We start from the raw sequence: 15,245 nt of genomic DNA, 5'->3' as shown, positions 1-15,245 counted from the left end.
GCCAGGACGTCAGTCGCCAGGGCACTGAAAGGCCTCACGCATCCTTCTCGTGCAGCTGTGCGTGGTACCCACGGGCGCCATCTGCCTGGGTGGCCACTGTTAGTCTCAGTGAACAAAGGCTTGAGCCTTTGGTGCCAGAAAATGAGGTGCCAGAAAATGAGGCACCTTCGACTACGCCCTGAGGTCCAATCCTGCAGAGTTCCAACACCACTGATGAGGAAGTGCTTTATCCAAAAAGCAATGACCTCTGGAGGGTTTTCAAATCAACAACTTTAGATCGTGTCTCGTTACAGACATCATTAATAGTTCTGTGTGAAATGATATAATGGAAAGTGAATGCTTAGGATCTGTAGCTTGTAATACGAACACTGTGTTCATATTGGAAAGTACAGAGATGAGAAAAGTACATTTAAGTCTTTAAGCCATTTTGAGTTTATTTTTGTGTATGGTGTGAGGGAGTGCTCTAACTTCATTGATCAGAAAGGCCATCATCAAAAAGTGTACAAGTAATAAATGCTGGAGAGGGTGTGGAGAAAAGGGAACCCTCCTACACTGTTGGTGGAAACATAAGCTGGTACAGCCACTGTGGAAAACGGTATGGAGATTCCTCAAAAAACTAAAAATAGAGCTACCATATGATCCTGCAATCCCATTCCTGGGCATATATCCAGAAAAGATGAAAACCAATTCAAAAAGATACATGCACCCCAATTTTCATAGTAGCACTATTTACAGAAGCCAAGACATGGAAGCAACCTAAGTGTCCATCGACAGATGAGTGGATAAAGAAGATGTGGCACATATATATTGACATATACAATGGAATAGTACTCGGCCATAAAAAAGAATAATGCCATTTGCAGCAACATGGATGGACCTAGAGATTATCATACTAAGTGAAGTTAAGTCAGACAGAAAGACAAATATCATCTGATATCACTTATACTTGGAATCTAAAAAATGATACAAATGAACTTATTTACAAAACAGAAACAGATTCAGACACAGAAAACAAATTTATGGTTACCAAAGGGGAAAGGCAGGGGGAGATAAAGTAGGAGTTTGGGATTAGCAGATACAAATGACTATATATAAAATAGATAAACAACAAGGACCTACTGTAGAGCACAGGGAACTATATTCGATATCTTGTAATAACCTGTAAGTGAAAAGAATCTGAAAAAGTATATGTAACTGAATCACTGTGCTGTACACTAGAAACTAACGTAACATTGTAAATCAACTATACTTCAGTTAAAAAGAAAATAATAAAGGCAATCATTATCCCGAGGGAGGGGGAAGGTACAAATGACTGAGCTTATCAACTCCACGGCTTCACAGACACAATCCCCATAGTGGGTCAGGGCCGGCTGATACTGGTTTGGGCCTATAAAGGGCAAACCACTGTCTCCCCAGGCACAGCTCTACGAGAATGGAGGTGGTCAGAAGTGCAGGTCCTGCCCTTGCCTCGAAAACCAGGGCTACATAGGGATGTGGCCAAGTTGGCCAACTTCCCTGCAGAGCTTGTGCTCCCCCTTCCATGGCCCAGAGGGGCTGTACCACCCACCTTGCTCCTGGGTGGGCTGTGTGATAATTCTTGGTGATGGAATTAGCAGAGGGGAAATGACATGCGTCACTTCTGGCTGAAGGTAGTTAAGTAGCTGTTCCTTCCTCTCCCCTGCTGCCAGCTGTGCTCAGACCAGTCCAACGTCCTAGGAAGGGGACGAGCCAGACACAGCACCTGGTCCTGACTCACTGACAGCACAGAGCTCCATGGTGTCACACGCAAGGGAAACACATCTCTATGATGGTAAGCCCCTGGAAATTAGGGGTTTGTTTCCCACGGCAGCTAGTGGTCCCTAACGTATATAAAGCATCTGACTCTCTTTTACAAACGCCCTTTCCCAGGTCTTAGGCAGCAATTACCATAAGGGCTAAGCACACCAGAAAGCCAGGTTTTATTACTTGGTGAGGAAGCAGGACTTGCTGACCAGCAAGCCCAAGCACCCTCTCCCATGAAGACAGGATGACATTATAATTGGATCCCAATCAATTGGCCAAACCAATACGTGCTGCTAGATTTCCCTGAAGACCGCAGACTAGCCACCATTCAATGATTGAGTCTGGCAATACTTCAAGATCATGATGAGCTCCAGGGCCAAACGGGTAACGCTGCACTATCTCCCCACGTGTTTTCCATCAAGCTCAGGTTATTAACTCTGAAGTAGAATGCTAATCTACAAGTAAATTAGTACACGCAAGTCTTGCTCTTGGATACAGAGACAATAAACCAGGACTTCACTGTAGTGCTGTAACAAAGTTCCTTTCGAAATCTTTATAACTTTCCTGGGCAGACAGAGGGATTGTTCCTGGTATCAAAAGTGATACCGAATAGCTTCAGATGACGAGCCACAAGAAAAAGTGTAATTTTGCCCATTTGAAGAGCTTTGTGTTGCAAAGATGACAGTACCTCACACAGGGAATTGAGAGCAGTACTTCTCTTTGCAGTGGAAGAAATGGAAACTTCTCCAGTGTAAGCATTTCCCAGGACGGCTCTATCTCAAAGCCTGACCCAGGAGACTAAACCTCATTCTCACTCAATGATACCCAACCAGGTGCTGTGATGAACTCTGACCAGTTCATTCTGGGAGGGCACTGATTTCTAGACAATGTTAAATTAGGAAAGACACAAGGATAAATTGTAAGCCTCAGGAATGGTTTATAAGCAAGATTAACAGCAGTTTATAGCAAGATTAACAGAAGCCAGGTGAAAGAGGGGTATCAATCACCCTGCTTCCCAAGTGAGAAGATGCCCACGAGCGTCCGGGGATTAGAGGGCTGAAACCAGCTCCAGGAACAGCTCCGATGAGCCCTCCCATCTCACTGTCTTTCAAAACAACAAATACATTTTGGGTTTTGGGGGGGATTGAGGTTAAAAAAAAAAGGGATAGATGGGCTTCCCTGGTGGCACAGTGGTTGACAGTCCGCCTGCCGATTCAGGGGACACGGGTTCGTGCCCCGGTCCGGGAAGATCCCACATGCCGTGGAGCGGCTGGGCCCGTGAGCCACGGCCGCTGAGCCTGCGCGTCCGGAGCCTGTGCCCCACAACGGGAGAGGCCACAACAGTGAGAGGCCCGCGTACCGCAAAAAAAAAAAAAAAAGGATAGAAACAAGATGAATGAGATCAGTTTAAGTCCAGGATTTAAAATTCAGAGTATTTGGGAGAGGAGAACAGATCAACTGTTAGCAAAAAAAACGACTCTTTTCGTGTCTGTGCTGGATGTGGTCAGACAGAAGTCGAGTTATCTGCGTAATGATACATTTCTAGTTCTCTTAGTTTTTTCCTATTCTGTTGAAGGACAAACCCCAGGTGCTTTTGAAGTTCTCTCCCATTTAGAATCATCCACCCAATTCACAGCTTTCCAGCCTTGATCCGAGGAACAGCGTCCAGGCGCGAATTCCTCGAGGTGCCACTGCTGTAACAACAAAGCAGCAACGTTCTCCTCAGATGCCAAACGAGGTGTGGATGAGTTCACCGACACTGAAACTGATCCTTGCTCACCGTCACTCACAACACAGGGCCGGGCCTCGCAACGTGTAACTCGATTTCACCAGCAGGACGCCTGCCTTCAAAGTCAGTATAATTAAAACCTCCAGCAGCTGCCGGCCATGGCTCACAGCTCCTGCGCCCAAAGCACATGTGAATAGGTCCTCTCTCCCTGCAATCTGGGCCTTTCTGACTCGCTCAGAGGGACCCCGGGGAGGCCCCTTGGGAAGGCCAGCGACCCTTCCCCACACTTTCCTGCCCTCTCTGTGGGCTGGACTGGTCAACATTCCCACCTCTACGTGAGGATGGAGAACCACCTCTGCCATCCTCCACGACCTCTCTTGATGACAAACGGCAATGTGTCCGAGGAGCATTTTGTACCTGCAGAGTATCTTTACTGCATTCATCCTTTCATGATTTCTCATCATGGAGAACAGGTGACTATTTCCCTCTGACAGAATATTCCTAAGCCCTATTTGGGCATTTAGGGAAAGTCAGGCATTTAGAGGAAGAAAAGCAGAGTAACCTGTCACTCATCATTCAATTATTCTGCAGATATTTATTCAATACGTACTATGTTCCAGGCATTGTTCTAGGCTTTGGGGAGATGGAATGAATAAAACATACACAAATCCTGGCTGTGGTGGAGCTTGCATCTAGTGGGGCAGACGAATAATACAGATGATAAGGGAATCAATTACCTATTAGCAAGGAATGAGCATTAAAGAGAAAAGTAAGACAGGTCAGGGGGAGACGATGTGCGAGGTGCTGACCTTTTAGGGAGGGTGGTCAGGGAAGACTTCATGGAGGGGAAGGCATTTGGGGCTCTCACCAGAAGGATGTGAGGGAACAAGGTGGAAGAACATCCGGAGGAAGAACGTTCCAGGCAGAGGGAGGAGCCTGTGCAAAGGTGCGTGGGCAGGCGTGACTGGCCTCGAGGACTTTGTTCAGCAGAAAGCAGCAGGCTCTTCTGTCAGTAACACACACCCAGAGGGGCGACCCCCTCCCCAGAGAAGACCCCTAAGCCCTTGGAGGTCAGGCTGATGGCAAAAGACTACCATGGAGCATCATTAAATGGGGGAGGGGAGCTTTGCCCTGCATGGACCAAGCACTGATAATGGCTAAAGGTACTTTTCATAAGAATTTCAAACTCTTATTCCCCCACAATTTTTTTTTTTTTTTTTTTTTGCGGTATGCGGGCCTCTCACTGTTGTGGCCTCTCCCGTTGCGGAGCAACAGGCTCCGGACGCGCAGGCTCAGCGGTCATGGCTCACGGGCCTAGCCGATCCGCAGCATGTGGGATCTTCCTGGACCGGTGCACGAACCCATGTCCCCTGCATTGGCAGGCGGACTCTCAACCACTGCGCCACCAGGGAAGCCCAAGCAAACTAATTTTGATGGACAAGCAAGGGTCTGCCCATCATCTCCCTTCTGCTGGGCTCATCTTGGTTGATCGGTGTGTAGGAAGGAAGGAGAGAGTAACTAAAATCTATATCTAAACCGATGGCCCTCCCTCAGTAAGCAGAAGTCAGTGATCTAAAATGATTTCATGCAAATCAAAACTCCACTGAGATGCCACCTCACGCCGGTCAGAATGGCCATCATTAAATAGTCTACAGATAACAAATACTGGAGAGGGTGTGGAGAAAAGGAAGGCCTCCTACACTGTTGGTGGGAATGTAAGCTGGTGTAGTCACTATGGAGAACAGTACGGAGGTTTCTCAAAAAACTAAAAACAGAGTTGCCATAGGATCAAACAATCCCACCCCTGGGCATATATCCAGACAAAACTGTAATTCAAAAAGATACTTGCATCCCTATGGTCATAGCAGCACTATTCACAACAGCCAGGACCTGGAAACAACCTAAATGTCCATCGACAGTTGAATGGATAAAGATGTACGTATACACAATGGAATACTACTCAGCCATAGTAAAGAATGAAATAATGCCATTTGCAGGAACATGAATGGACCTAGAGATTACCATACTAAGTGAAGTGAGTCAGAAAGACAAATACCGTATGATATCACTTATACGTGTAATCTAAAATATGACACAAATGAACTAATCTATGAAACAGAAAGACTCACAGAGAACAGACTTGTAGTTGCCAAGGGGAAGGGGGGGTGGGGGAGGGATGGAGTGGGAGTTCGGGGTTAGCAGATGCAAACTATTATGTAGAGAAGGGATAAACAACAAGGTCCTTCTGTATTAGCACAGGGAACTATATTCAATATCCTGAGATAAACCAGAATGGGAAAGAACATAAAAAAGAATGTATGAATATGTTTAACTGAATCACTTTGCTGTACAGCAGAAATTATCATTGTAAATCAACTATGTTTCAATGAAAAATAAATAAAATGATTTCAAATCTCAAGAGATAAGGGAATTTTATGATACCAAGTATCAGAGTCCTGTAATTACAATAGAATCCTAATTTACACATACTTAAACACCTTTTACAACACATCGAAGTGGTCACTGGTTGCACAGTGCCTAGTGCACAAGAGACGTCACTAATTGTTGGCTTAAGGACTCGTTCATTGGTTTGCATGAAAAATGGGCCAGTGGACCTTGAACAAGACATGGAATCCACTCCCCAGCACGGTGTCAGGATCCACAGACAGGCTCTATCAGCACCATGCTTATTCAGACTATTTCTCCAGTTTGCCCGCACGAAAGAACGCCTCCAGGGACATGCTTGCTCATCGCCCTGCTTCCCAGATACCAACTCTGCTTCTGAATTTTTTTTTTTTTTTTTTTTTTTTTTGCGGTATGCGGGCCTCTCACTGTTGCGGCCTCTCCCGTTGCGGAGCACAGGCTCCAGACGCACAGGCCCAGTGGCCATGGCTCATGGGCCCAGCCGCTCCGCGGCATGTGGGATCTTCCCAGACCGGGGCATGAACCCGCGTCCCCTGCATCGGCAGGCGGACTCCCAACCACTGTGCCACCAGGGAAGCCCGCTTCTGAACTTTTGATGATAGCAGAATGAAACTTTTGGGATAGTATGTTCACTCCTCCTTCATTCATCTACTCACTCACTGGAGAAGTAATTATTATATTTAAAGCTCTGAGGAGGATCCTATGATGATTAAAATACGGCCCCAACCCTTCCCACTCTCTCCTTGCTGGACCTTTGCCAAGGGAACTATTGGACACACCTACTCCCCACACTGCCTCTCCATCCCTATAAATATTAGAAATACAATACATTCACATACATAAATGCATCATGCATATTTATTCACATATAGAAATTATATAAAATATATAAACATATATAATTATATTGAACTGATGATATACACTATACATACTTGTTTGGAATAACTATTTGAGAGCCTGCTTTAAGCTAGATATGATAGGTACTTTTTCATAGTAATATTTTCTTCTTCTTTATACTTCCTTTTTTAAATTTACATTTTAAAACGACACAGGGAGATAGGTATTGTTATTCCCATTTTGCAAATGAGGTGAAGGCACTTGTTTAAGAGTTCTCAGGGGATGGCAGAGACTGGATCTGATCCCGAGTTCAGTTATTTACAAAACTTAACGTTCTTCCCTACAGATATCATTTCAGCCCTGGATCACCTGCAGTAAAACTCTTGAAACATTGACAGTGATCAATACAGCCTTGATGTGCTTATTTACATACGAAGGAGGCATCCTTCCATCACTCAAACCACCTGCCTGGATCAGGGCCCCTCAAAGTGTGGTCCCAGCTTCAGCATCACCTGGCAACCTACCAGAAATGCAAACGACCGGCCTCCTGAGAAGAAATCGGGGGTGGGGTCCAGCAACTGCTTTAACAAGCTCTCCAGGTGATTTCACTTTAAATTGAGGTAAAATTCACATAACAAATTCACCACTGAAAAATATATAATCCCTCGGCTTTTAGTACATTCACAGTGTTATGCAACCACCACCACTAATTCCAGAACCTTTTCCTGAGCCCCCAAAACAAACCTCATCCCGTGAAGCAGTCATCCCTCATCCCCTCTCCCCCCGAGTCCCTGTCAACCACTAATCTGTTTTCTGTCTCTCTGGATCTGCCTAGTCCAGACATTTCATATAAACGGAATCATCCAATATGTGACCTTTTATGTCTGGCTTCTGTCACTCAGCATGAAGGTTCATCCACGTTGTGGCACTATTAGTACTTCACTTATTTCAATGACTAATATTCCCTTGTAAGTAAGACTACACCACAATTTGTTTATCTATTCATTAGTTGATGGTCCAGGTGATTTATCAAATTATCAAAATTAACGCTTGGGAACAACTGACCTCAGTTTGAAATTCAAATGTTGTAAAGATCATACATGGACAAATCCACACCTATTTGTGTGAACAATAAGAAATGCAAACTAGGTGCATTACAGGTCAGCTTTCTTGCACTTAAACTAGAAATAGTTCTTTTCCCCTGTGGTTCCATTTTCTAAGAAAAACTCGAGGTACAGCATTTTGAAACCTCATCTGATTGTAGGCATGTGCTAGAAATTCCAAGAGAATCTGTCTCACAAAGCCAAATTCAAAACACAAATGAATTTTTCAAATATCTTTAAGTGTTAGAGCAGGTTAACTGATTTATCACTGCACTCTGTATTAATTAAGGTACCAGCAAAGGTTCTGACTGTGAACAGAAAGGTGTTTCTGTTCTTAAGTTCCTTCCACTTGTTTCAAACTCCAAAGTACGATACTTCTGCCTTCCTTTAGCTCACTTTGTTCCTTTCTTATTTCATAGCTTTATTCCCTGGACTGTTAATGAAAAGAACATTGAATTGGGCCATATAGTTGCTCATGACATTGCAGATCCCGTGTAGCCCACGGTCGGTAGTTTAAAAAGAAAAGCCTCAGTTTCTTCTACAGTTTTCGGCAGACTCATCACAACGTGCTTTTTAACGTTTCATAAATTATCCCAAATATGCCAGGACAGCAGCTAATTGAATTGACATATAGCGGTGACAGGCTGGTGCAAAGCAATCGAATTCGAGAATTATTCAGAAAAGAACCCCCTTTAAATGATACTTTCCCTTGGCAACAAGAACGCTTTAAAATGATTATACCTAGGACCCAGCAAAAAGTGCTGCTTTCAGCTCACGGGCAGGTGCCTGGCTCCTGTTCAGATGTGACCTCTTTAGTTAGACGCATCTGCCTTTTTTCCTAATATTTACCAACCAAGGACACTTGTGGGCAAGTTTACCATGCTGAATGCAAGGTTAGAAATAAAAAGCCGATGAAATAAACCACCAGGTGATTTTGGAAAACACACACACACACCCCACTTTTCAAAAGAGGAATGCCACTTACGGCTTCCCACGGTAAATGCAGTCACAGCTTAATATTTCAGCCCGTCACCAAGTTGCCAAGTAAAACGTTATTAGGGGTTACTTTTACTTTGACAAATCTGCAGTCGGAAAATTCTTTTCTTGTAGGAGCCTGTTGTGCACCTCACGGCTGTATTCTTGGGGGTGAGTCATACCAAGCCCATTTATCAATCTTGACAGTGGAAGTCGGGAGTTATCTGCCTTGCAAAAGCTCTCTGGGAATTATCTTTGCTTGTTGGCAATTAGGCAGCTAGGGAAAGCAGCTGCAAGCAGGCTGGATTCACCGGGGCTGCAGGTCACACTGTTCTTGATGTTTCCTTTGACCGCCCTGCCTCATTAAGAACTGTGTGCTGGGTCCCAAAGAATCCAGGTTCCTCAGCTCCAAGCTCTGGTGGGCGGGGGTCGGGGGACCACAGCCCGCACGCAGATTGCAGCAAAGAAAGGCAAGTGACCGGAGGAAGAAGGATGGAACAGTCTGGGCAGCTGCTGAGAACAGCTTGGAGCTGACATAACCGTGTGACAGGAAAAGCCAACGTTGCAGAAAACCGGGGATGGGAAGCCATCCAGATTTCTCTGCTTAAATTGATTGAAAAAAACAAAAAAACACCTCACATCTTCTACAGCTGGTAAATGATCAGATGGTAAAGGGATAACTGGTTTGGGGAAATATGTTGCTGACATTCCGCCTCCCACTGATTTCTTCTTGCAGACTGAGATGGAGTTTTATTTTCTCCTGACAGTGGAAGTGACAGAGGCAGCAGGCCTGGGAGGCTACTGTCGATCGGGGCGCATGGCACAGAGCAGCTGGAGAAGAATCGAAACCGGAAGACTAAGTATGAGCACCCCATCTATTAAAACTAAAGCTCAGTTTTCAAACCAAGCCTCAGTTTTCACACCTGCAGGCCGGGAATAATAACTACCTCGCCCGCTGAGGGAGAGAACAAATGAGCTTCAAACACAAATGGGAAAGTCTCTGGTTAACTTCAAAGATGCCAGCTGCCAATACTTGCCTGAAAAAGATGTGTCTCTTCCTTATTTAGAGGCGCTGTTTTGGCTATTTCAAATCACGGTTTGCCAGGGCCTTGCACATTCTAGGGCTTAGAAACATTTTCCAATACGGTGCAGAATTTATTACAATTGTAGCCAAAATGTAGCAATCTTTAAACTGTAAAACCACAAGTACAAGTCAACTAGAGAGAAGGGTGATTCAGGAGGCAAAGGAATGATCAAGCAGTTAATAGGATCCCTCCATCTAATACATACGTGGTGTTGAAGACACTGCTCATCCTGCAAGGGCCGAGCCATCTTTAGCTCAGCCAGAACATGGGCTTAGGAAGCATAAACAACCAGCCGAACCACCAACCGACACAAACAAACAAAGACGCTGTTTACATGACTGCTACCCTCCATGCCGCTGGCTGTGGTGGCTCTGAGTTGTTGGAACTTTTTCCAAAGGACTTTCCCAAAGCTCTGGTGACATAAGCACCCTGCACGTATTCTTCTGAACCCTTCCTCCACAGCCAAGCTGCTAGGCGGGGGCTCGGAGGGAAATGTGGCCACAGACAGACCAGACCCGCCCTCCGTTCTCTGACAGCGCGACCTACTGACTCTTCATCGCTAACTCTGCAACCAGCCTGAAGAGCTTTTCCAAAAACAAACAATAACACACGGTTCAGGGCCAAGTTCTATGCATTCCTAGATCCTCCAGGAGCACAAGATTCACACTGTCACCATCTTCTCTTCCTAGGGGATCGCAGGGCCCACGGACACCAATGGGTGCAAGAAGTCTTGGTTGGGATGGATTTGCTCGGCCAAGTGTTAACCCCAAAGTGCTTGGGCCATCTTGAGAAAAACCGTTAGGGTTTTCACAATTACGCCCTGGAATAAAAGCTTGCAGTCACCACGCACAGAATTTAGGAGTGACCCAGAGGCACATCCTGTTAGGGCAGGCAGTGGTGTCTGCACCCATGGCAACTGGCCTGGTGGTCAGCAGCCTGGCAGGACTGAGGTGCAAGCCCAAGGTCACCCCGTTTCAGGGCATTTTGACTTCATCTCGTCCTGCACATCCAGGATAATGAGTAAAAATATTAACAGCACTTACCATTCTTGAGCAAGGGCCTGCTGTGGACCAGAAGCCTGGTGGGCGTCCTCGCTCACCGACTGCCCGGTGAGTCAGATTATATCATTCCTATTTTACAGATGAGGAAACTGAGGCACAGAGCACTTAGACACCTTGCCACAGTCCTCTGGTTCCAGGGTCAGGACTGAAAACCCAGCCTCCTGACCTGAAGGCCTGTGTTTTCCCTCTGCAGCCACGCTGCCTCAAGGGCAGTCAGGAGGCCTCCGGCAGCCTCAAGTGTGACGGGGCACAAATGGCCCGGAGCCAGCATCAGTATTCAGGAAGAGGGTAGTGGTCCAGGAATCTCTGGCTCCCTGGAGTCGGGTGCAGGTAACAGTGGAGCCCTCTGTCCTGCCGGCTACTCGGAGGGCACCGTCGAGCACCTCCCTGAACGGCTTTGAAGCCAGGAGAAATGGCGGCCGGAAACCGGGATTTATGGAGCACACCTGCGGCCACGCACACACCTGAGGGAGGTTGTGAGCTCACGCGGGTCTCAACAAGCTGCGGGCAGAGGGAACCGTCGCCCACCGGGACAGCACGGGACTCTGCCGGAGGACTTTCCTGGGCATACTCGGAGGTGGATGTGGACCGAGTCCCACTCTACCCGGCCAAGGGTGCCCGGCGTGACCCTGAACACGCGGGTTCACTCGACAGAACGGAACCCCGGCGGAGCCCACAGGAATGGAAAGTGACTGCATTAGGACCAAACGCTTGACCCCGTGGGCTGCCAGATGGGCCGCAGACGGCGAGGCAAACCACAGGGCCAGGAGCGAATGATCAAAAATGTCCTTAGAGGACATTTCCATTGTTAATAGCAAACACCTGGGGCCCAGAATGGAGCCATCTGTGGCACGTTATAATTCATGTCTTTAACACGTGAACTTTGACCTCGGCTCCAACTCCCCGGAAACCAATTAAAGTGTAAATGTAATTTCTCAGAATTTTTAATAAAGGAGGAGACCAACGAGGCCCTGGTTGGTTGAGAGGTGCACAGGCGGCCTCTAGGCGTTATCAGAAAGTAGACCTTTTGGGGCTTCCCTGGTGGCGCAGTGGTTGAGAATCCGCCTGCCGATGCAGGGGACTTGGGTTCGTGCCCCGGTCCGGGAGGATCCCACATGCCGCAGAGCGGCTGGGCCCGTGAGCCGTGGCCGCTGGGCCTGCGCGTCCGGAGCCTGTGCTCCGCGGTGGGAGGGGCCGCAACAGTGAGAGGCCCGCGTACAGCAAAAAGAAAAAAAAAGAAAGTAGACCTTTTGCTTCTGTGGTCTGACAGCTGTTTCCTCCCGAGCCCAGTCCCTAAAGTCAGGGGACTCAGGGCAGGGCACCAGCACCCCACTAAAGGAGCCCAGCCCATCAGAGGCAGTGTCTCAGACTGGCTTCTCAGCTTCATCACAGGGAGAGGCCACTGTCTCTGCGTGGGGCTAGTCGGGGATGAGGTTCTGGCAGACATAAACAGATTCAGGGGGTAACAGAGGGCAGTTTACACAGCAAGATAGCTCCGTCCTCTCCTCCTGCCCCAGGAGACAGACCTGTATAGGTCATGCCCATTGCATCTGCTGACTGCAAGTCTGCAACACTTTTAATCAAACATGATAGGAAAAGTGGTCATGGTAGATACTTCCAAGCCACCCAACGAGGGCTAAAGTCTTTTTGGCCCTGTTCTTACCTCACTGAGCTCCTGACGCTGGGCTGGCCATCAGGTCAGCCTGAAACTCAAGAGCCATGAAGACTGGCACCCATGTCCCGGTTCCTCTCCCGCTGCCCCGGGGGATTGGGAACCAAAAGTTCCTTTCCTCACAGAGGCCAGGGGATAGGCCAGAGGCAGGAGCCAGAGGCTGTGGGCTGATCATCTTGAGTCTGGCCCTGACCAACCGTGGGGCCTCTGGCCTTTCTGAACCTCAGTTTCTCATCTGCATGATGGAGGTGATTGTATCTGCCCTTTCCTCTTAGAACTGTGACAGTTAAATGAGAAAGGAGATGTGAAAGTTTTTTGTAAACTGGAGAGTAATTTGTGAGGTCTACAGGGTCTTATTCTTACAACCACTTTTAGTTTTTATATTTTTAACCTCCCACCTCCTACTTTAGCTAAATTAAGCCCAGGCTTGCAGGAGAAGCCACTTATAGAAGAAGTCCACCTTTTGAAAGTAAATTGCTCCTTGGTCTCCATGGAGTTAAAAAAAATACAAAAAACAATGGCCTCAGCCTCCTATTTACCTGGGGTTTCTCAGTCCTTATTCTTTTTTATTTTGCTTTCGTTTTTCTCTTTATTGTATTGTTTCTGTTCTTGTGAGTTACCGTAACTCCATTGTAGATGATGTGGAATATACAATAAATGAAAATGGCCATGCTACAGCAAATGCTATAGTATAAAAGACAATGGTCTCAGAATCTTCTCCTTAGAAGTTTAGCCATTACATGAAAGGTGAAATGTGGCTGCACACATCTGATTGTGCTGGAATCACCATCCATCTGTCCATCCACCCAGCCGCCCACTACCATTTATCCATCTGCTATCAGCTCACTCAATCATCCACCCATCCACTCATCCATCATCCATCCATCCACCCACTCACCCTCCCATCCATCCATCCATCCATCCATCCATCCATCCATCCATCCATCCATCCAACCATCCTTTCAGTCAAGAAGAATTTACTGAAATCTACTATATGTTCCAGGTGCTGGGGCTTCAGCAATGAACAAAACAGACAAAATTCCTGACCTAGTAGAGCTTAAAGCGGGCCCTTCTGAATACTGTTGGTCACAGACAGGCCCAGAATTTACCCTTGACCTCACTCTGTGGCCTCTGTGCCAAAAGTCCTGGGGAAGGGAGGAAGCCATGTGTGTGTGTGTGTGTGTGTGTGTGTGTGTGTGTGTGTGTGTGTGTGTAAGTGGGGAGGGATTGGCAGAATTTCAGCAGCAATGTTTTCACACATGTTCTACCACAAATAAAATGCTGGATTAACGAGCAATGACAGGAAATAATTCTCTGCTGTTGTAACCTAAGTTGAAGGAGATTTGCAGAACTAAATGGCTTAAAAATGGGCCAGCCTTCCTGCTTCCCAGAAGTCACACAGGGACAAAGCTCTGTACTGAGAAGGCTTCAGTTCCTGCCTGCAGCCCGAACACGGCAAATACAGCTGAGGTGACCTCCACATGGTAAGGACCCCCGGGAGGCAGGATGGCACGGCCACCCCAATCTCAGCCTCAGTCTGGACCACGGAGCTCCCTCGAAGCCTGCGGTGGGAAGCCAGCACATCTTTCTCTGACTAATAACCCAGGATAGATGCCCTTCTCCTCTTCCTGAGGTTTACAGCTGCTGCACATTTTTATTTGAGATAAGTAATAGGAAGGTGGAAAGTCAGAGGCTTAGCTCCTGGTGACTCAGCCTAACGTCTTGGGGCTTCCACTTGGGTAGTTTTTTTTTTTTGCCGTACGTGGGCCTCTCACTATTGTGGCCTCTCCCGTTGCAGAGCACAGGCTCCGGACGCGCAGGCTCAGCGGCCATGGCTCACGGGCCCAGCCGCTCCGCGGCATGTGGGATCTTCCCGGACCGGGGCACGAACCCGCGTCCCCTGCATCGGCAGGCGGACTCTCAACCACTGTGCCACCAGGGAAGCCCAACTTGGGTAGTTTTGAAAACATAAGCAATTCATTTAACTTCCTGCTCCTCAGCCTTAAAATGGGTATAACCACACCCAGCTCACACTGCTGACTGGTGAAAGATACATTCCCAGTAATCTCTAGGGTCAAAGTCAAGTCTGCCTCCATTCACTTCCCCCAGTCTGGATATTCAGGGAGCAGTGCTATGCGGACCAGTCTCCATAGCTTGACCTCTGTTTTGCATCCAGCTTAAGAGGAGAGGACATTCTACCATGCCCTTGGGCAGTGACTTTTACCATCCCGACTCTGCATTAATTGCAGACAAACTCCTTCATTTTCCAGTGAGCAATATCTAATCCTACAGAGAGGAAATAAGAACATGGTCTGTATCGAGGGGTCCTCTTGAACTGCTGTCAGGAACATCTCCTGCCAGTTCTTTCCCCCCTTATCCTCATGTCGGTAAGTGGTCAACTCAGTCACCCTAGCCGGATAGTTACATTGATTCTGCCCTGTAGCGTTTTAATGTTTCTAGAGTGCCTCGTTTTGTTGTTGTTTATTTATTTTTTACTCCTTGGATAAAGATTTCCATTGTTTTCCCTACTGCACCTTGAAGAAGGAAGTGAAGACTTTCTTAAACTTTTCTTTG

At 47.1% G+C, this 15,245-nt stretch overlaps 1 protein-coding gene across 1 annotated transcript in view; it reads right to left on the bottom strand.

Annotated features, from left to right (window-relative positions):
* Positions 1-15,245, bottom strand: part of ADAM12 (ADAM metallopeptidase domain 12) — a 317,443-nt gene that overhangs the window by 61,922 nt on the left and 240,276 nt on the right. The window lies entirely within an intron of this gene.

Source organism: Neophocaena asiaeorientalis, unplaced genomic scaffold, assembly GCF_003031525.2.
Source record: "Neophocaena asiaeorientalis asiaeorientalis breed wild unplaced genomic scaffold, Neophocaena_asiaeorientalis_V1.1 scaffold108, whole genome shotgun sequence".
Classification (NCBI taxonomy): Eukaryota; Metazoa; Chordata; class Mammalia; order Artiodactyla; family Phocoenidae; genus Neophocaena; species Neophocaena asiaeorientalis.
Note: the sequence above shows the minus strand (reverse complement) of the source record. Positions and strands in the feature narration are given on the sequence as shown.